Consider the following 22140-nt stretch of genomic DNA (forward strand, 5'->3'; position numbering starts at 1 on the left):
GCAGCAAGAAGCAGCATCAGCTGTTTATCCAGCAAAGCACTTGTGCATAATCTGAACATTCAGTGCAGGGCCAGCCACTGCAGCTCAGTGTGACAGATCCGGGGTGTGAACCCGGGGCTGGAGCTGCCGACAGAGCCGTCAAATTCTGCACCGACAGAGCCGTCAAATTCTGCACCGACAGAGCCGTCCAATTCTGCACCTCGCCTCCCACGGAAGACATGTTCACTCACACACGTTCACTCCTCGGGCTGATGGCTGGTCACCAGTTCATGAGAACGAGCCAGCCCAGGGCAAACAGAGCATGGGGGACATGTCCAGGACAGAGGGACACGAGCACAGCAGGGCTGCTCGGCCTGGGCACCCTGCCGGGGTCACCTCCTGGGCTGGCTGTCCCTCAGAGTGTGCTGGGGCACCCTGCCAGGGTCACCTCACAGGCTGGCTGTCCTTCAGGGTGTCCTGGGGCACTGGGGTCACACTCACCAGGGTCACCTCACAGGCTGGCTGTCCCTCAGAGTGTCCTGGGGCATTTGGGTCACCCTCACGGGCTGTCCCTCAGGGTGTCCTGGGGTGTCCTGGGGCACCGGGGTCACCCTCACGGGCTGTCTGTCCCTCAGAGTGTCCTGGGTGGGGCATTTGGGTCACCCTCACGGGCTGTCCCTCAGGGTGTCCTGGGGCACCGGGGTCACCCTCACGGGCTGTCTGTCCCTCAGAGTGTCCTGGGCCAGCCTTGGGCACCGGGGTCACCCTCACGGGCTGTCTGTCCCTCAGAGTGTCCTGAGACACTGGGGTCATCCTCATGGGCTGTCTGTCCCTCAGGGTGTCCTGAGACACTGGGGTCACCCTCACGGGCTGTCTGTCCCTCAGGGTGTCCTGGGGCACCGGGGTCACCCTCACGGGCTGTTTGTCCCTCAGAGTGTCCTGGGGCACTGGGGTCACCCTCACGGGCTGTCGGTCCCTCAGGGTGTCCCAGGCCAGCCCGGACAGGGGGAGCTGTGGGATGGAGCCCCCAGGGCCGGAGGGAACCCCACAGGGGGCACACGGTGGGCGCGGGCCGAAAGCTGCACCCGGTGCTCCACAGATCCTTCACAACCTCACCCATGTGGTGACTCCACAGCCGACACCCGGGCTGGGAGCGGCGGGGGACAAAGACACCTCAAAACAACTAACCTCACCCATGTGGTGACTCCACAGCTGACACCTGGGCCGGGAGCGGCGGGGGACAAAGACACCTCAAAACAACCCAAGGAAGAAGCAGGAAGGGAGGAGGAAGCAGGAAGAAGGGGAAGGAAGGAAGGACGGACGGGAAGGAAGAAAGAAGGGGCAGGAAAGAAGAAGGGGCAGGAAGGAAGGAAGAAGAGGAAGGAAGGAAGGAAGGAAGAAGGGGCAGCGAGGAAGGGCGGGAAGGAAGGAAGCAGGGGCCAAGCCGCCGCCCCTCTCTCCCTCACAGCCGCCTTTGTGCCCGGCGCCGCCCCCCGCCTCCCCTCGCGTTTAAATCCCCTCCATCCCGCGCCGCCATTGGCGGGCGGCGCGGGCGGCGCGGCGCGGCGGCCAATGGCGCGCGGCGATACTGGCGGGCCCCGCCGCGCCGCCCGCGCCGCCTGAGCCGCCGCCGCTTTGTCCCGGCAGCGCCCCGGAGCCGCCGCGGATGGTGTAGAGCCCGCCGAGGTGGGTGGGCCGCGCCGCGCCGCGCCGCGCCGGCGGGGAGAGGCCGCGGGGATGCGGGGATGCTCCCGCCGGGAGCCTCGGCGGAGTTCTGCCTGCGGGGCTGGGCTGCGTGCGCTCGGGGGGGCTAGTTATTCATTTATTCCCTTATTTATTCCTGTATTTATACCTTTATTCCTTTATTTATTTATTCCTTCATTTATTCCTTTATTTATTTATTCCTTCATTTATTCATTTATTCCTTTATCTATTCCTTTATTCCTTTATTTCTTTATTTCTTTATTTATTTCTTCATTTATTCCTTTATTCCTTTATTTCTTCATTTATTCCTTTATTTATTCCTTTATTCCTTTATTTCTTCATTTATTTCTTCATTTCTTTATTTATTTTCCTGCTGTCTGTCGCGTCTGCCTGGTGCTCCCTAGGGATGGTGTGCTGGGGAAAGGCTCAACTTGTCCGCCAAAATAAAGGGGGTGTATGGCTTATGTGTATATATATATGTGTGTGTGTGATTTAAATGTGCGCACACTGGTGAACGGCTTGCCTGTTGAAAAGGGACACTTGCTGTCGTGTGTGTGGGTACAGAATCCTGAAATGAAGGTTTTATGCAAATTGGTTTAATCATAACATTTTCGGTAGCATAGGAAGGGGTGGGGTTTTCTCTTTCTTCTTCTTCTTCTTTTTTTTTTTTCTTTCCCTCTTTCGTTTGTTTTGTTTTGTTCTCATTCCCCTTTCTAAAGCGTGAAAAGAAGATGCCCAGAATCAGGAAAGTAGTAGGAGGTAGACAACATTGGAGGTTTCACTGCTGAAACTGACTGCTCAAGAAATTGCTGGGAAGAAAACAATGTGATTCATTGTTGAGGTGTCTCTGCCCTTAGATTTATTTTTACAGGCTGCTTGCAGTTATTTTGGTGTGCTGAGTTCTTGTGCCGAGTTGTTCCTCGAAGCAGCAGCGTTCTTGGAGATGAGGACTCGCAGGGTGTATGCAGTCAGCAGGCTGCTGTCTGAGCAGGGCTGTTTGCTCCTGCCTTGCATTGGCCGATTCTTGAAATCAAAGGGGTTGTTTGGCTTGTGCGCCCGTGCGGCTGAGCTGAGGAGCCTCACGCACTGGTTCACCCCGCCAGAATTCGGTAAAAATGCCTTCTCAGAGCAGATCTGAAGTGACAATTCAGGGAGGGGTTTAAAGGGACAATTCAGGTAGGGCTTTAACCACATAAAAATGAAAAGAAGTAGTTCTGGGTCGTGAAAGGCACATGTCAAATTTTTTAATAATATGCAAATTACAACATATTTTTGTTGTTCTGGCATTGCCAGGCAAACATTGTGTGGGTTTATTTTTTTATTTTTATTATTTTTTTCCCCTTTGATGCCCAGCTCCCATAGAATCGAGAGCTCCATGGTGGTTGAGAGGCGTGGAACCGCTTCTACCCTAATAATAATAATAATAAAGCACTTCTGCTCGAGCCTCTGCTGCCGGCTGTCCTGCTCGGGCTGGCCGGGGCCGGCTCTGGGTGCTGCAGGCGGCGGAGCAGGAGGTGGCTGCGCACAATGCCCGGCTCCGAGCTCGCTCATTGTTCTTGCGCGCCCGCCGCCGCCGGGACTCGCCGCCTCGCTCTCGGCCTTTTGCGCGGAGCGGGGCCCCGCGGAGCCCCGGCGGCGTTCCCCCCGTGCCCTGCCTCCCCTGCACGGCCTTTGTGCCCGGGAGGGGGGAAAAGGGCGATGGGAGCCCGGTGTGCGCTGTGCTGCGCGGGGCGGGTGGAGCGGGAGCACGCGAGGTGAGGCTGGGAAGTGCAGCGCACTCCATTGAACTTTCCTTCCTCCTCTTCTTTCCTCCTCTCCTTCCTTTCCTCCTCTCCTTCCTTCCTCCTTCCTTTCCCTCCTTCCTCCTTTCCTCCTCTCCTTCCTCCTTTCCTCCTCTCCTTCCTTTCCTCCTCTCCTTCCTCTCCTTACTTTCCTCCTTCCTTTCCTTCTTTCTTTTCCTCCTTTTTCCTTTCTTCCTTTCCTCTCCTTCCTCTCCTCCCTCCTCTCATCTCCTCCCTCCTCTCCTTCCTCTTTTCCTTCCTTCTTATTTTCCTCCTTCCTTTCCTTCTTTCTTTTCCTCCTTTTTCCTTTCTTCCTTTCTTCTCCTTCCTCTCCTCCTTCCTCTCCTTCCTCTCGTCCCTCCTCTCCCTCCTTCCCTCCCTTCCCACTGCTCTCCTGCACGCCCCCGGTGCACGTGTGCTCGCTGTGTGTGCAGGGGAAGCTGCTGCCAGGGGAGGACACGTCACAGAAGAGCCTCGGGATGACAAAAGCAGGAGGAAGTGCAGAGCTTGACTTGGGTGTACACACGCTTTCCCTTCCTGCTGGTTGTTTCAGGCTTTTGTTTTGCCAGCAGCGCCTGTGAGAGGGCCCGGAGCAGCTGTGTGTTTGTGGGGTGTCTGGAGCTGGGGTGCAGCCCCGGGGTCCCTGAGAGCAGCCCCTTCCTCCTCACAGGGCTGGGGATGCAGGGGAGCACTGCTGCACGAGGGCTGGAGGTCTGGGGTGGTTAGGCTGGTGAGTATGGTCAGATCTATGGTGTGGCTGCTGAGGCTGAGGTGTGCAGAAGGGACTGAAAAATAAGGTGGTTGCTGAGCAGAAGTTGCCAGTGTGCTGGATCCTTTGGAAAACAGGAAACAGTGACTGTCATGGTTTAATCATGAGGTCTCTGAGTTTTGGTTTGGGCTCTTTAGCTGACTTCAGTGTGTAATTGGGGTAAATGACTTCATTTTCCTCACCTGAATGAAATGTGGTGGTTGCCTCTGGGTTGAGGACACTTTGGGGTGTTTTTCTCCCACTCCCAGCTTTGGTGTGGCCAGAGACTGTGGCTATTGTCATGAGTGCTGTGCTCTGAGGTCAGAGAGGTGCAGGGAAGTGCTTGTGCTGCCTCTCTGGGGTTCCTGTGCCCTGTGAATTTGTACTCTGCAGGGGCTGGGATGGGAAACTGCTCCTGGACAAAGCTCCTGATGCTCCTGTGCAAAACAGGGAGCATTTCCTGGGCAGAAAGGGTGAGTGGGACCAGGAGAGACCACCCTGCCCTCAGCAGCCATTCCTGTGGCTCAGCAGCAGTGATTTCTGTGCATCCAGGGGTTTGTTTTGCCTTGGTGGAGTTGTTTGCATGCAGAGTCTTTCCTGTGGAGCTGTGGGTGCAGTTTCAGGGCTGCCACAGCAAAGTGAGTCAGTGACAGCACCCATGGGTTTGAGGAGACATGTGCGTGTGATTTTTGAAGCTGTGAACTTACAAAGCTGTGCCAGGGGAGGGTCAGGTTGGATTTCAGGGAAAGTTCTCCCCCAGAAGGTGCTGGGCACTGCCCAGGCTCCCCAGGGCCCCGAGGGCCAGAGCTCCAGGAGCTCTCAGGGATGCTCTGGGCGGGATTTTGGGGTGTCTGGGCAGGGCTGAGAGCTGCACTCTGATCCTCACGGGTCCCTTCCAGCTCAGGAGATTCTGTGATCCCGTGATTGTTAACACTGGTTGCAGCTTAGGTGAGAAAAAGGGCATTTTGATGTTGTGGTTTAATAGCTGACTTTTAAAAATAACACTCAATCTGTAAATTTATTCTCACAGCTCCAAAAGCCGGTGGTTGTTTCGCCCATAAAGAACTTCTTTCACTTTCGGGAGAGGGAGGGGACCCAGGTGTGTCAGGAGAATTCAGGAGGGGTAATGGCCCTGCAGAAGGTGCCGTGTCCTCCTGCAGGGCTGTTCCCAGCCCGAGGGGCTCTGACTTCATTCTGGGAGGGACCCTGTGAGCCCCAGAGCCCGCTCACACTCTGCTCTTGGTGTGTGAACAGTGCCTGGATTGTGCTTCATTTCTAGTGGGAAAAATAATGACAATTGGAAAACAATTAGTTATTATGTGATCCTGAAATGAGATGAGGGAGCAAGGACATAAATTAAAAAGGGGTGGCTGGGGTTGGAGTTGACCATTAAAAAATCCAAACAAACTCAAAACAACCAACTCTAAGTTTCTAATGAACTGGTATTTGGGGTTTTTTTTAAGTGGCATCCTGGCTAGACTAACTATTTTTAATGTTCAGCTATTTTTCACTCTGGTTTTACTATATGTTGCAGTTGTCTCAGTTGCATGGAGTCTAAACAAATCATCCTGCTTCACTTAAAGGGATGCATGCTCTCTGATTTTAGCTCAGAGCTTAAATTTAAATCAATAGGTTTAAGATGCAACATATTTTTAAGTGAAACCTACTTTGAACCATAACAGAACAAACCCCCTATTGATTAGAAACCTGCTTATTTAATGTGCTCCTTTTAAAATCTGCTTGAAGTGAAGTTTGCAGGTTCCTGGTGCAGAGTTTTTGGCTGGGCAGGGAGCTGGGGAGGTGTGTGAGGCTGGGCACTGAGGTGAGCATCATCAGCTGCTCCTGGGAATGGCTGTTCCAGCAAGCTGCTGGGACAAAACCCGAGCCCACGGAGGTGTGTGAGGCTGGGCACTGAGGTGAGCATCATCAGCTGCTCCTGGGAATGGCTGTTCCAGCAAGCTGCTGGGACAAAACCCGAGCCCTCCTCGGAGCCTGGAGGTGTGGGGAGCAGGATCCACAAGGCAGCTTTGTGCTCTGCCTCTGCCTTTGCCAGCAGCGTTTTCCACAGGCTTTGCTCATGTTGGTGGCTGTGCCCAAGTGCTCTTTCAGAGAGGCTGCTGGGGGAACAAAGGAGCAAACAAGAGCTGAATGCTGCTCTGGCTCCTTGTGCCCGCGCAGCCCACGGGGCAAGGGCTGCCTGCAAGGGGCTGAAAAGCACAAGCAGATCGAAATATTGGCCTGGCTGTGCCTGCCTCAATAGGTGTTGTGTGCTTGGCTTCGGGTTTGTTTTTTAATGCAAATGTTTGTTAGTTCACTGAGCAGCCAGAATTGTACCCTGACCTAGAGAAAAGTGAAACTCGCGGGGATACAAACATCGCTTTTCCCTCTGTGCCCAGCGGGGGGAATGGTCACCGGTTTGTTTTTGGTTTTGTTTTGTTTTTCCCTTTGGAATTCTTAGAGCCCTGTGTTTGGAATGCACTGTCAGAGGCACTGGTGTTTCTCTGGATTCCAGACAGAAAGGGTTCTATTTGCATTTGGTGTCTTAATTCTGTTAGAAGCGCAGTTCTGAAAATGTGGATCACTGTAGGTATCGCATAAATCCCATAGATGAAAAAGAAAGTTTTGATGATTGAGTTAGTGAAAAATGGGCTGCTCTCCGACTGTGTAGGTTGTCTTTTGTTCTTCCTACAGAACACAAAAGAGAGGCCAGTTCACATGATAAGATTCAGGATAAGTGCAAGAAAATGAGTGCTCGTTAATTTTGAGGTCTTAGTTAATCTATGTATTTAATCTACTTGTCTGTAATAAAAAAAAGTTACCGTGGTATTATTAATCCCTGACTGAGAGTCAGTTCTGGCCTGTTTCAGATATGTAACAGGATTTCTCTTTTGTGATGATGGGTGTTCCGTGATCTTTTCTGGTACAGGCAGTGAGGGCTGGAGCGTAAATTTATTTTCCTGATCAGCAGAACTAATGAAGGTTCTGTTCTAGTGTTTCTGCTGAGGAGACAGGAGCTGATAAATCCTGAAGTTTGCTCCCTGCATCCCTGTTGCCAGTGAAATCCTTTTTCTCCTCTGTCCTTCCTAGCAGTTGAGTGGGCAATAACGTGGCTGTGCCTACGGGCTCGTGGCTGCCAAGCAAAACCCCAAATGCTGCTTTCTGTCTGGCCATGCCTTACTGGGGATGTAATTAATTAGAGGGTTTTTTCCTATCCATCTGCTGGCTCGCACAAAACTTTCAGGAATGTTGGTTATTGCTGAGATGACTGTCGTGGCAGGCTGGGTGGAAATTCATTCTGCACTAAAAGTTACTGGCATGAAATAAGAGAAGGAGGGAATTGGGGAGGGGGGAAGGGGGAACCGAGGTGAATTAGGGAAGTTTGTTTTCTCTGAGGAAAGGGGATAAAGAAAGAGAAAGGAAGTTGTGTCATCCAGTGCTAATAAATATTTCTGTCTGGGTGATGAGCAGTGTCTCCTTTATGTTGGTCCTTTTCATGTGGCCAACTGGTTTGGGGTGGAAGCAGACAAATTATTGGGCACTGGGCCCATCTTCCTGCAGATTTTCCTTCTTTTCTTTTTGGAGCTCTTTGAAAGCACTGTGGTGTCAGCTGGTCTGGGAGCAGGCATCTCCTACAACTGCTGGTAAAATACACAGGGGAAGCATTCTTGTCATGTACTAAAAATGAATAAAAGCAGCAAGGAGCAGAATTTCTTACCGGCGAGAAGTGACTGTTTAAACTTTTAGAAGCCCAGCTTTTCTTTGGTTTGCTGCGGGTCGGTGTGTGTTTGTAGCATTTTGCCCAGCACATGCAGCAGGTGCTCGCTGCCACGGCAGTTCTCCCTCCCTGGAGGCCAGGTGGCTGCAGCAGCCCTTCTGTGCCTGTGCTTTAGGAGAGGGCTCTGCACACTGAGCCCAGGGTGGCTCTGCCTCCTGGCATCTCAGCCCTGCACTCGGAGCTTGGCTCGGCAGCCTTTGAGCACTGCCTGTTCCATAACCACCCATGTATTGCACAAACTGACACATGGTCTCATTTTAGCTAATGACTCTAGAATTTTCACAAAAACTAAGCCAGAGAGGCCTTTTCTCTCTTGCTGCTGAGGTCACAGTGGTCTGGAGGGAGCTGGTGGGACTGCACCGTGTTTTACACCTACAGTAATTATGTGGTTGCACTGCAAAGTAAAGCAGGAAGATCTAGACTTGAGTGTTCTGGTGTGGTGAAATAGAGAATTAAACCAGAATATGATGGTTTCTGTCAAAGCTTACTGTTTTGGCAACCAGTTTGTTCCCTGGTTTAAAGAAAATGGCAAATTTAGTTAGTAATTAACTCTGCATTGTAGGGTGTTAGGGGATCAGCAGCTTTGTGCTAAATATCAAAGCCATTAAATATATGTGTTTAAGGATTATGAATCTTCTTAAACAAGTACATATATGGCAGTAGTCTGCTGATGCCAGCATCCACAAGGGACTGGAATATGTTTACATGAAAAGTGTCATGAATATGAAAGAAGAAAGGGCTGTAGATCATGGAAACCTAGTGCTTTAAGGGTTGTATTTCTGAGAAATATCCAGTAAAAACCCAGAAATACCCAGTAAAAGTGGTGTCAGACAACTGGGACCTTCAGAGGGGCTTTGAATGAAGAAAGAGCACAGGTTCATCAGAGCAGTTGCTCCCTGCTTTAGGTGAAGCAAACAATTTCCCAGTGGTTGTGTGTCCTGTGGTGCCTGGTGCTGCCTGCCAGGGGTGCAGCCTGGCTAAGAAGGAATGCAGTGTCTCCATTAAAGACCTTCTAATGAGGTCGGTGCAGGAGACTTAAACACTTAATCCTCATTTCTACAAACTGGGAGTGAGATGCAGGAAATCTAATTTATGTCTCTAAGGTCATTCATTTTCATGAAACTTAATAGACCTGGCTCTGACTGCTCCTTAAACCACTGAATTATGTTACTTGCCTTCCAACGTGAACCCTTCGGATGAGAACCTTTACTCCATGATTCAACAAACCTATTTACCTGTACACTTAAAGATTGCTGTGTGTCAAATGCCCAGCTAATAACTCCCCAGGAAATAACTGGCTTAGCCCCTTGATTTGCCCCTCCTGTCTGTGGTTGATCAGGGAAACCTTGCTCTTGGAAGAAGACTGAGGCAGAATCCAGGTTCTCTTCTGCTCTGCTGGAACAGGCCTGGCTGCTGTTTGGATGCTTGGTCAGAGTTCTGAGCTGTTGGAGGGCAGGAGGTGAAAAGGCAGTGGTGCACACAGCCTGGTAATCTGAAGGTTGTTTTTTAGTTGTATGAATTCATAGGAATGTTCTGGATTTATCAGTGACATGTTCCTGTATCACACATCCTTTAGCAGGTCACTAGAAATGTATGTGACTTGCAGCATGTTTGTTTTGTACCTCTGCTTAGGTGTTTTTCATAATTCTGCCCATTTCCCCCCTGCAGACTTTGAGATTCTCCCTGTTCTGCTTTGTGGTGATTAATGTGAGTGTTTGAGGATGTTTCCTTTTCCCTGAGTCTCAGTCCCTGTGACAGCTCACCTTCCAGGGCTGGCTTTGTTAAACAGCCTGTAAACAGCATATCTGCTCATTCTTCTGCCTGGAAAAAGTCATTTGATTCTTATTTCCTGCTTGTCTTCATGCTGAATAGCCTCAGTCCTTCATTGTTGGCTTTTATTGTGTAACTGCTTCTCTTCGGAGCGTGAGCCGCGCTGGCTTCTCTGGGTCCTCCTGCTCTCTGCAGCCCTGCCTCAATTAACGTGCTCTTCCCTGCGCTAATTAGTCAGCAAATAACTCCTTGCACGGCTTTTGTCCCAAAGTACGAGTTGGCAAGATGTGAGTGTAATTACTTTTGTGTGTGTTCAGTCAAGGCCTCGGCGGCCCCAGAAGTTGCGCCCGCGCTGGTCCTCGCTGTCCTGTCCTGTCCTGTCCTGCTGAGCACCTGGGGGGCTCCTGGGGGGCTCCTGGGGGGCTCCTGGGCATCCCTGGGTCAGGACATCCTGTGTTAACCTGGGATGTGTCCTGTGCTAGATCCCAAGCATGGTACACCCGGGTAATACCTTTCATTCCTGGAGGAATCGGGGTACAAGCAGGCAGCAAGAGAGACTGGGAAGATTCCGGGTTGTTAATTCCTGACAAGAATTTAGGTGTTGGTACCACAATATTTTGGTTCCAGACACTTAAAAAAGTCACCAGATTCATTGCATGACCTTGAGCCAAGTAACTCCTGGCAGTTGTGAGGTGTGAGGGTGCTTTGTTATCAGGGAGCTTTACAGCTGTTGGGCAATAAGAAAGTGCCAATTTGCTGTGTCTGTTTACTCTGCTAATCTAAAAATGTGTTTAACTTAGTTAAACACCGTGTTTCCTTTCCGCAGTGATTGTAAACCAGGTAGTTAATGAATAAAGACCATAAATATATATAAATATATGCATATAATGGTATATTTACACCAAAACATCACAGAGCTCTGTTCCATGGCGCTGCAGATCACCACGTTCTCCCTGTACCTTTGAGTTTAAGATGTTTGCTCTTTTACTTACGAATCCGATGGCAACTGTATGTTGTATCTTTGCATTTGTTATTTTGTGTCCCAGTGTATCTATTTGGTATTACTTGTCCATTGCAAAGTCGTTTAGGGTTTTGCCATGCCAGCAGCTGTGGAGAATATCTAATTCCTTGGTATTGAATGGAAATTAGTCTTATTGTTTTTTAAATGCCTCTTCTGTTACATGCCAAATTTGAGCTATATTAATTTTTCTTTTCCTTAAAAGTTTTAGAATAAATTTCTGGTTTGCTCTTTTATGTGGTTTTCAGAACTCTTTTATGTCTTGTCCTGGATCAAGTTTGCCTTTAAAATAGCTTTGTAGGAATAATCTTGCCCTTGGTTTAGGTCTTTGTGCATTCAGTGGAGCAGAAGGATGAGGCAGTACAGCCCTGGGCGTTCCTGGTGCTGAGCCCTGCCCTTGGTGTCCCTCCTGCTCCTGCTGGGCTCCTGCAGGGAGCCCTTCCCAATCAGCACTGGAAATATTCCCTGAGGAACCTTCTCTGCACCTCCTGAAACTGCAGGGGCTGGCATTTCACTTCCAGGTGCACAGAGGTGAAGTTTGAATGCTGAATGAGCCTTGCAGGGTGGAAGGAGCTGGAGTCACCCCACGGGAGGCTGAGGAAAAGCCAGGGGGATATTTCCTATGTACATGTTTGTTTTTAATAAAAATACATACTGTAGAATCCAGTTCAGTAGGAACATAATTTGCACCTCATTTAAATAAGGTTCTTTCAATCAGTCTGTGGTCCAGTGGGTGTATGAAGAATCAAATGTGTGTTCTCTCTTCCCTGGGGAGAGGAAGGGCGGGCTCCGGGGAGGAAAATGAGGCAGAAGAGATTAATACTTGCAGTGCAGGAAACACTGATCCCTCTGTGATCTAAAGTTTCTGTTTGAAGTCCAACCAGGTCTATTCTCTGTGTGCCTGCATGTGGTTTTGGGCTGCTGTGGCCTTTCTGTCTGGGCTGTGATTAGACAAGAGGTGGTGGCTGTAGTGAGCTGGTGTCACAAGCAAAACCAAAATAGTCCTTAAACTCTAAAATAAAACTCCAGCAATTGTCAGGGAGCTGGCTGGGGCAGGAGGGTTTCCTTCTCCTGTGGGTGTACTCAGGCATGTGTGTGAGTTTGCCTCATTTCTTGACTGTGACTTATTTTTTTCCCCCTCTAGTTTTTTTTTTGTTTTTTTTTTTTTCCCCCCTTTTTTTTTTTTTTTTTTTTTTTTTTTTTTGAGGTCTACTGCATTCATTTTCCACATTATGTTGATACAAAAACACACCAGACATAAAAGGTACCTTAAAAGTACCTCTTGGCAGCAGCAAAGCCCTTGTCTTCAGTGCTCAGGCAAATGCCTCAAAAAGCGCCTCAGATTTTGAGAGGAGTGGATTTTTGTGTGGGCAGAACCCATCTGAGAGCATCCTGCAGCGTCCCTGGGAGCCTGCTGCCTGCTTAGCTCCCTGATGCTCCCGTTCTCAGGCCATCAGTCCCTGCAGAAGCAGGGGTTGGGGGTTCAGGGGAGCCCCCCAGGCAGGCTGTGCCCTGCAGCTGTGCAGCAGCGCCTGCACGCTCAGAGGCTGCAGATGCTGAGTGTGTGTCAGGAGCAGCCCGAGCGTGGCACGTGCCTGCTGTGCCTGCTCTGCTGGCTTGATTAGCTCTGCCTTTGGACTGCAGATGAACTGGCTGTCAGCGAGGGCTGCGAGTGTTGTCTCTCTAGCACAGCACAGTTTTTAGGGGTTTTGGTTTGGTGTTTGAGGCGCTGGTGTCAAAACAAACCTCGAGTGCTCTGGGGACTGAGCTGGGAGCTTTGACATGGGTGAGAAACTGAGGTGAAGGGAGCACTGGGAGTCTGGCATTTGGGGTGGCCCTGCGTGGGGAAATGCCTCCAATCACCCCAGAGCAGGGAGCTGCTAAATCCGTCAGAGTGCAGCAGCTGAGGGGTTGCTGCACCTTCCTGTGAGCCCAGCACCGTGCCAGGTCCCTGCAGGAGCTGGAACCCACGGGAGTTGTGTTTGGCTGCTGCCAGCAGTGGGGTGTGTTCCTGAGAGGACAAAGCCTTTGTGTAGTCTGGCTTTTTGATGATCCCGAGCTCGAGGAATCCCACGTTTCTCTGTAGTGGTAACTCATTCAGCTGTGTCTAGAATTTGATTCTCTCTTGTAGGAGGCAAAAATGTTTGCTATGCCTTTAGTTCTCACTGAAGTGTCAGAGCTGAAACACGTTAAAGGAATCTGTGTTAGATCACAAGGTTTAATTTTGCTTGCTTGTGCACTTTTTTCCTCCAGCATGGGATTTCTTGCTATTTTCTTGGTGTGAAAAAGAGCCCTTACAGTGCCTTTCACCATGGCACAGCCCCATCCAAAAGGAAAATGGGAAAAAAAAAGTGAAAAACGGAAGGGTTTGGGAAATGTGCTTCTCAAAAAGAATGTGACAGCTCACGTACACATCACTTCATCCCGTGTGTGTCAGGAGAGTTCACAGAGATGTATTTGCTCATCTGTGTTAAAGAGAATTCCTTCTGTGACTGTCAAGCTCAGAGTTACACAGCTGCAGGCTGAGGTGGGAGAGTCATTCAGGACTGGGCACAGGGAGGTGCCACTTCTGTGCTGGTCACAGCTGGACTCTTGGAGGGGGATTTGGGATTTCATTATTCCTGGAGCACTGAGGGGTTGGGCACACGGGACTGGCCCTGCAGTGGCCAGAGCTGGCCTGCCTGGACTGGTTGTTGCTTGCCACACGTTTGAGGCACTGACTGTGGTCAGAGGAAGCAGAAAAAGCGCTCTGGAGGCTGCCAGGCAGTTGGAAATATTCCTGACAGGGTTTAGGAGAAGGGGAAAGAGCTGTGCAGATGATTATTAGGGGAGCCTGGGAGTGCAAACTGTATTTATTGGAGGGAAGCCAGCTCTTAAACAGAACTGTAAAGACCCGTGCTCTGATCAGCTTTTGAATGTGGAAAGAGCTCCCCGGTCTGAATTACAGGGCTCTGGTTAAATGATTACATGAGGTATGTTTAAAAATAGCAAATGTCTTTTATGTCCAGTCAAATAAGGTTCTTGGCAGTCAAATGAAATCTATGTTGACTTCCATCTGACAGCCAAGTGACTCAAATTCTATGTTTCCTAAAGGAAAATGGCTTTTTTATTTTTAGTTTCTGATTAATTCCATTGTAGCCTGTAACAATAAATAATCTTGTACTGGATTTTCTTTATAAAAGTAGGATCCATAACTCTGCAAGCAGGCTTTCGTTCAGCTGCTTGAAACAGGGGGGGTTTAAATGCTGTGCTGAGGCAAGTTAGAATTTGTGAGGGCTCTTTTTTCAGTGGGAAATGGTCTGTTGAATGCTTCTCTAGCATGTTCCTGTGCACTTCAGTTTGCCAGATTAACGGAGCTATTAGTAATAGCCACTCCTGCTCCTTCAGCCTGAAAGAGTTGGGAAGCGTGGAGCTATATGTAGTTTGTATTTTTAATTAAACTTGTACTGGGATTATCTTGTATTACCAGCTACCTTCTAGAAGATTATGTTCATAAAAGGTTCATGAGTTGTTAAGTGGAAGAGATTAAAGTGATTGTTGGCGTGTTAGTAGAATTATTTGTTGCCTACGCAGCATTTGTTCATAGCTTTAATTTGCCAGTAATGGAAGACAAGTAAAATGCAAGCATCTGACTTTTAAAATCTACACTAGCTGACAAAACCAGGCCGTATTTCAGAGTGATTGTCTTTTGTATTATTATTCCTTTAATGTGATGTTTGGTTGTTCAGAAATATCGAGTGGAAGAATATTGTTTTCAGTGTTTTCGGTGCTCTTACGTTCTGGTGATGCTCTTAATGGTGTGACTAGAAATGTGTTTTATTAAAAAATGGAAAACCACTTAAAGCGTGGAGGGGATAAAGGAGCACAAAGAACTGATGAGCAGATGCTGGAGGAGATGGTTTCCATTATAGTGGACTTGTAAATCCTTGCTGTGTTGGTCATTTAATCAATACAGGAGAGGTGTTGGAGGCACCCCGTGCTTGGGGAGATAATGTCTTTAAATGCAGTGCTTAGGATGATTTTATGCATCCAGAGCTGTTTAGAGGGAGCTGTGAAATAGGCCGGGCAGCATGAAGAATACAGCGGGTGTCTGTGCTGTCAGCAGAGCCCTGGCGAGCTGGGGTGTCCCTGAAAGGTCCCTTTGTGGGGCTGGGGTCCCCCCGGAGCAGGCAGTGCTGGCCTCTGGGCCATGAACGCTGCCTGTGTGCTGCAGCCACAATGCAGCCACAGTGGCAGCAAACATCTGCTGCTCTCACAATGCATGCCAGGCAGCCCGGGCAGCTCCAGGCTGCGCTTGCTGTGCCTCAACCAGGCCCTTAAAACAAACAGGGCCAACTTACATCGTGTGCTTCTGCCCTGGCAACGTGAGCAGCCCTTCCTTTGAGATGGCCTGTGGGGTGGATTTCTGTGTGCAGGGTGTTCATGGGGGGAATGAACCCACCTTCCAGTGGTGCTGCAGGACTGTGTTGCACTGTTCTGCTCTGCATGTGGTGTAAAAAAGGTATTTTCCTCTCTCATTTTTAGCCAGAAGCTGCCGTGCAGTTGTTTGGGTCTGTGTGGCTGGGGCAGGAGCAGGCTGGGCTGGTGCCCCTTGGCAGGGCTGTGCCAGAGCTGCAGTCCCAGCTCCCAGCAGCCCTGGCTCTGCCCAGCCTGGTACCCAGCTCTCCAGCGTGGGGATGCTCGAGATGATTAAGGATTCTGATGGTAATTGCTCTTCGGTTGCCAGAAATGTATTCTGTTAACAACATGTCCAATTTCTGTTGCTGTAGATCTGCCTGTGCCCAGGGTGAGGCTGCTCTGTGCTGGCACTGCCAACCTGTGCCTGCTTGATGTTAGGGGCTGGGTTAACTGGAAGGTCACACAGCACTGAGCATCCCCAGGCTGCCCTTTGGAACTGGGAAAGCACAGCTCCTGTCTGGAGCAAGCTGCAAGCCCAGGTTTTCGTGGCCAGCCCTGTGAGAAGTGCATCAGTGTGTTTTCAAACACAGCTCCTGGGTCTCTCAGTGCTCCCCCAGCCAGGCAGGATATTCAGGGCAGTGCCCAGTGTGCAGGCCAGTCACCACGTGGTGGCAATTCTCTCAGGAAAGGAATCTGTGTGGATAGAGAGCCTGAGCCTCCCTTGCTCAAACATGAGGAATGCAAGTGTGCTTCAAGTTGGGATGTGAACTGCATTGATGGCTCTGTTTTGCAGATGTGGTGAGTTGGAGAAGGTCCACAGATCCCAGGAGACTACAGAGAAATTAACATTAGCTCTGCCCTTGAATTTAGTATTTCGTGCATGTCTAGCTGGTAAAATGCTAAATGCAATTTTTTCAATTATAAAGGCTTAGCAAGGCTTAGAGATGATTTTCTGAGATTCTAAAATATGTACTATTTAATACATAATGCAAAAGGAAAAGCTGGTTTCTTAATGTAAGAACATGAAAATGGAACCAGCTGCAACGTTATGCCACCCTGATGCAGCTTTGATGCTGCACTTTTAGCAGAGGATTAAATATTGATACCTCTTTCTGCCCCCTCACCTCCCAGTACACTTAAAGCTTTTGCAGTTGTTTTTAAGTGTTTATAGTAGAGCTGGTCAAGTTTCTGTAGTTTTTCCCACTAGATTTTTGTGAAGTATTAAGAGTTTATGTTTGTAGTTTTGGGGAAGGAATGTGTGAGCAATTCTTCCATAAATACACGGATCTGTTGGTGAGCAGGAGAGCTGCAGGGCTTTGTGAGCTCCACGTTGGTATGGGTGAGGAGGAGCATGGTGTGCCTTGGCTGCTGCAGGATCAGACTCCAGATCAAGTAAACAGTATATGAAATTAAACTATAAAGTGGAAAATAAATGTGTGATTATATCACAAATGAAAGACAGATGTGAGGAACCCAGGGATTACACGGGCTGGTATGAAAACCATGCAACAATCTGATGCTTGTTTGAACTGTGTGTTAGCTCTCAGTGTGAGTTAGATCCCCTGAAACTCTTCAGGATGCTGGGGAAAAGTTCCTGTACTGCCAGGGATTAGGAAAGTGGGGAGGTTAAGAGGAGATTTGTGAGGCTGTTGGAATATTCTGCGAGGATGGAAACTCTGAGTTCAGCTGGGCAGGGAGCTGCCTGGCAGGGTTACAGTCGGGGACAGTGCTCACCGTGTCACCGGTGCCTTGAGGCTGAGCAGCTCCCTGTGCCCTTGGGCTTGGCTCATTCCATCCCCAAACATCTCAGCAGCCATCAGCTAACTTGTATTTGTGACACAGCTTCGCTGAAGGACCTTTCCCTGCTACCAGAGGAGCTGGAATTTCCCCCCAGTTCATAGAATCATCTTAGTGAGCTAAAGGTGGCTGCAGCATTAAAACTGGAGTCGGATCAGGATCACTGAAGACGTCTCTAGGTCCTGCTGTAAGCTCTGTAAAATACTTGGTGTGCTCAATTCTGATGTCTTTATTTAGTCCTTACTCTGGTGGAAATGAAGTCAGTGGCGGAGGTTGCAGGACTGGTCCACACTGACCCAAATATCAGCAAGCTGAATTTTTTTTTTTTTCAATTTCTGTACATTGCATTGCTTTTTTTCTATGCTGGAAATGGAAATTGTGCCTGGCTTCCCTTGCAGGATCACATCATTGACATTCCAGGGATGGAACACAGTCGATATTCCCTGGTCCTAATAAAATGTGGCAGCTTTGCAGTGACAGCCCAGGATCAGCCTGGAGACTCTCACATTTACAGCACTGCCAGAAATGAGCCTTGTGACCTTGTTTTTGTGAAGAGCCACGAGCGCTGCTGTGGTGCTGTGGGTGATTCCTGTAGGACAGGTGGTTCCTCTCCCTGCTCCCAGACTCCTGGATGTTCCTGCTGGAGCAGTGGGAAGCAGTGAGTGCAGGAGCTTGGGTGTTCCCCACAGTCTGGCTGCCTCTCTGCATTAACTCTCCTGTGTGCTGGGGTGTGTGAAGTGGATTTATCTGTGCCTTGCCTGCTGGAAGCTCTGCTGGGATGGAGAGGGGTGGTGCTGTGAGAAACCACCGCTCCAGAGCTGCTGTGGGAGACAGGCAAGGCAATAAAAGTGCAGCTCCACGGCAGAATGCTCTGTTCTGAAAAGCAGCATGAGGAGAGAACAGTCATATTCTGTGACAGCAGAATCAATAGGGCCTCTGTGGAAACAAATGAGAGTTTTATCTCTCCAGGCTATTGTTGAGGGCAGACTGAGGCAAATGTCTAATGGGTTCATGCTTTTGAAATCATTCTGTAACTGTAAGGGAGAGGAACACGCTTTTAAAAATGGAGTGAGCAATTATGAAAAGGAGGTTACTCTGCACTCCTGGAAATGGTGTTTAGTCGGGGCTGGGTGTTTGAAGCAGCACTGGGCAGGCAGCACTCGGGGCTGCCCCAGAGTGGCTCTGGCTGTTTACCCGGGCTGGGTGGATTGGTGTGAAACCTGCGTGTGTGCTCAGGGGAGCTGTGGGCTCTGTGAGCCCTGCTTTCCCAGGGGATGCCTCTGCAGTTACAGCCTCAGAGAGACGGGGTGCTCAGGCACATCCCTGCCACCCCCGGGCGCTGGCAGTCAGCTTGTCCCCAGGGTGGCTCAGAGGAGCCCGTGGTCTCAGCGTGCTGAGCAGCTCTGAACACGCTGTTCTGCAGCTCTGCCCCCATTCCTGGCTGCAGAGCTGTCCCTCAGTGCAGGGACAGCACTGGGAGCATGGATTGCTCACAGGAGCAGGGGAATGGGCTGTTCTGCAGCTGTGCCCCCATTCCTGGCTGCAGAGCTGTCCCTCAGTGCAGGGACAGCACTGGGAGCATGGATTGCTCACAGGAGCAGGGGAATGGGCTGTTCTGCAGCTGTGCCCCCATTCCTGGCTGCAGAGCTGTCCCTCAGTGCAGGGACAGCACTGGGAGCATGGATTGCTCACAGGAGCAGGGGAATGGGCTGTTCTGAGAGGAACAAATGACTGAGAACACATCATCGACATGCACCAAGTGGCACCGTGAGCTGCACTGGGCACTGGAGAGCTGTGATGCTCCTGCCAGCTCCTGAACTTCTTGGGTCGTGGGGTTTGGATAGAAAATGGGGAATGTGGGGATGCTCTGTGTTTGTTTTTGATGAAGGAACTGGAGAATGTGGTGTTTTGGCCAGGCTCACTTTAACTTCGGAAGGAAGAGTGAGAAATTCCAGCTGGAATTTCTTGTTTATACAACACATGTGCTGAGGCTCTTGCTCTTCCTTACGTGTGTATATTTATACACACACACACATATATATATATATATATATATATACACACATACACATATATATAGCTGTGGTGCTGATTATGCAAACAAGGAGAGATGAGCACTCACTGCACTGCCAGGGTTGTTTGAGCTTCAGCAATTTATTCAAACTTAGTAATTTCATGTGAGATGGGAGATGGTTGCTTTGGCCGCTTGCCAAGTTTGAAACTTCCTTGTTTTGTTTTTAAAACACTTGGGGTGCCAAAAGCCTTTGTTACATCCTCACTTCTGTTACTGGAGTGGGAACGAGGAAAGAAAAATGCTTTTTTTTCTTTTAAATGAAAGAATAGCCTGAGTTTCAGAAATACTAAGCTGAAGTGATTTTTTTTCTCCCCCTTTTACCTTGTCAAATTAACATGATTGCATGTTTCACTTTTTATGCTAAGGAGTTTCTGATCTTCAAAGACAATTTTCAAAAAGACATGCTGGTTCAGCCAAGGAGACTAATATTTTAGAAGGAATATTACCAGTAATAAAAAGACAGAGTTATGATAGTTTGCATTAATTTTAATAACTTTTTGTGCCGCTCTCGAGTGGAGATGTGAGGAATGAAAGGGAGGCAGTTCTTGCTTGGCCTGAGGTTTGTTCCTGCATTATCCCATCAGACAGGGAAAGGCTGCTGGGGCTCCTGGGGGTCACTTGGGGATCCCTGGGCAGCAGTGGCACCATCCTTGTCAGCTCTGCCCTTCAAATAGGACAGCACAAAAATTCTCGTGGGTTTCAGGAGTTTGGGTTAGCAGAGGGTGAAGCCATAATGTGCTGTGTGCTGCCTTAATTCTCAGTAATTAGCTGTGCAAGTCGATTCCTTCAAAACAGTGGGGTCAAAAATACCAGTTCAATATCCACACAGTGTGTGTTTTCCAGAGAGATGTAAAATCAGAACCACTTGAAATGTGGGGTGTAAGTAGAATATCTAATGAGTTCCTGTGAAATGTCAAATCTCATTTATCACGGTAACCATCAATAATGCACCAGATGTTTTGACTGCATTTGGTTTTGTATTAAATTAAACATAGGCAGGGGTGCCTGGAGTTCACCATGAATGCTGCCAAGGCTGCTGCTGTGACAGCCACTCTGTGCTGGGGGTTTGGTGCTGCTGCTGGCTCTGTGTGTGACTTGTGTGTTTGTGGTGAAGAACTGGTGTCTTCATTCAGCTGAGCTCATCCTCAAGTTAAAACTGCTTTGAACTGCTTTCTTTTCCCTTCCATCCTGTCAATCAGGTCTTACATTATTAGTTTAGTGAGTAATTACATTCACTGTTTGCATTTTACTGGCTGAGATGGAGGCAAGGTTCTAAGTGGTAATAATTGATGTAATACCTGTGTTGTGAGGTAAGCAGGAAACTTCGGGTGCCTCGGATCTTGTAGGCAATGACACCTCTGTCTGGGATGCAGCCCCGGGGTTTGTGAGGCTCAGCTGGGTGTGATGCACTCGGGGGTTTTGCTGCTCAGAGCTGCCCTCAGCCCTGCCCTGGCTGCTGGGGGGACAAGGACATCTGTCCTGACTGAGCCACGTGTGGGAGCAGAGGGTAATTAAGATGGCAAAGCTTGGGGGTCCCACATCCCCTCCCTCTCTCCTTAGAAAATCAGCTACATCCCTGCAACAAGCGTGCTCTGAAGCCAGAATAAACAACCTGAAATTTTTATCATAATGTTGCTTTTAAAAGTCCTAAATGTCCTCTATTTAAAATGAAATTCTTTTGTATTAACCTGCTTTCATATGCTAGCTTTCACCAGACTGCAGAATTGCCTGATTTGACTTTCTAATGTAACTGTAATGAATCTTCTGGGAAATGGAGCGACTGAGTGCATACACTGTGCAACTCCATTGTGAGATACCCTCTTAGATCTGCTAGATCCCTGATTTCATTTTTTCTGAGGGCTGGGCTGGCCCTGTCAGGGATTAAAATCGAAACCAAACGCATTCTCTGGGGGACCTGGGGAGCTCAGGCACTCCGGTGGGGAACATTGCCTTGATTAAATCTGTTTGCAGCATCACACACATAAATACTCTGGGTGATGGTGGCACAGCCAGATTAAATTCAAAGGCGTGCATTTGGAGAGAAAAGAATAAAGATGAAATTTATTGGCAGATACCTGTGTAGCTCCTTTGAATACCTACAGGACAGATTATTTTTAAAAATGTATCAAAGTGCACACAAAACTCTACACAGGGAGTGTGTTTTTGTGTTCAAATGCTGCCTTATTCTGCAGCTGCACTTGCACAGTGTCTGCCTTGTGAACAAAACGACCCTTTGAAGAATATTGCATATATGATATGGGAAAGGGAGGGCACAATCCGAGTATCCAGTGCTCAGCTTGGCACCCAACAGCCATTCCTTTCATGCTCTGATTTCAGGGCCAGAATGCCCATTTTTTGCACTCTTTGCAGTCTCCTCCAGGGAAGGCCATACCCAATTCTCTTGTGTCTTGCCTGTCTTGATACCATTTAAAGCAGTATATCTGCTCCTGGGGTTTTTAGTTCCTGTCTCTTTGGGCTTTCAGTTTCTTTTTGCCATTTCTCCACAGATTTTTCAAGTTTCCAAAATACTGGGAGTACCATTCAGCTTAAAAAAACCGTGCTTGAGACAAAAACTGTCCAGCCCACCTGGGGCTTGTTGGCTGTTCCAGGTGTGTGGAAATCACATTTCCAGAGCAGTGCTGGCTGGAATCTCCTGCACATCTCCCTGTGGTGGCTTTGGAGTGGGGTCAGGATACATCCTCCAGCAGGGAGGACAGGAAATATTGGCAGCTGGAACTGCAAAATAATAAAAGAAAATTATCTGTAAGTGCCAACTTCCAGCTCGTGGCTGATCCAGCTTCTCCTGGGAGGTCAGTGCTGCTTAAAGGGGGATTTCCCCTCTGCATATTCACCTGATAAGGGCTGATCTGTTCATTCAGAGCAGCTCTGTGCAGTGCCCTTTCCCTGGAAGTAATGGAAATTGCTGTGAATAAAACTAGACACAGTTTATATATCTGTGGGGGATAAAAAATCAATATTTTCTTTGGGATCTGATGTTGAGTCCACTTAAATCTGTTTAACTTCAAAATGCAGGTAGTATATTGTGAGATGAAGACAGATAAGTACAAAGCAGGTTCTCAAGCCTTGGAGAATGTT

General features: G+C 48.9%; 1 protein-coding gene across 1 annotated transcript in view; it reads left to right on the forward strand.

Annotated features, from left to right (window-relative positions):
* Positions 1 to 1593: 1593 nt before the first annotated feature.
* Positions 1594 to 22140, forward strand: part of RERE (arginine-glutamic acid dipeptide repeats) — a 163812-nt gene continuing 143265 nt past the window's right edge. Inside the window, exon 1 of the mRNA XM_039727541.1 lies at positions 1594 to 1665. The gene's annotated coding sequence lies outside the window, so the exon portion shown is untranslated. The remainder of the gene's footprint in view (positions 1666 to 22140) is intronic.

Source organism: Passer montanus, unplaced genomic scaffold, assembly GCF_014805655.1.
Source record: "Passer montanus isolate IOZ18808 unplaced genomic scaffold, ASM1480565v1 scaffold62, whole genome shotgun sequence".
Taxonomy (NCBI): Eukaryota; Metazoa; Chordata; class Aves; order Passeriformes; family Passeridae; genus Passer; species Passer montanus.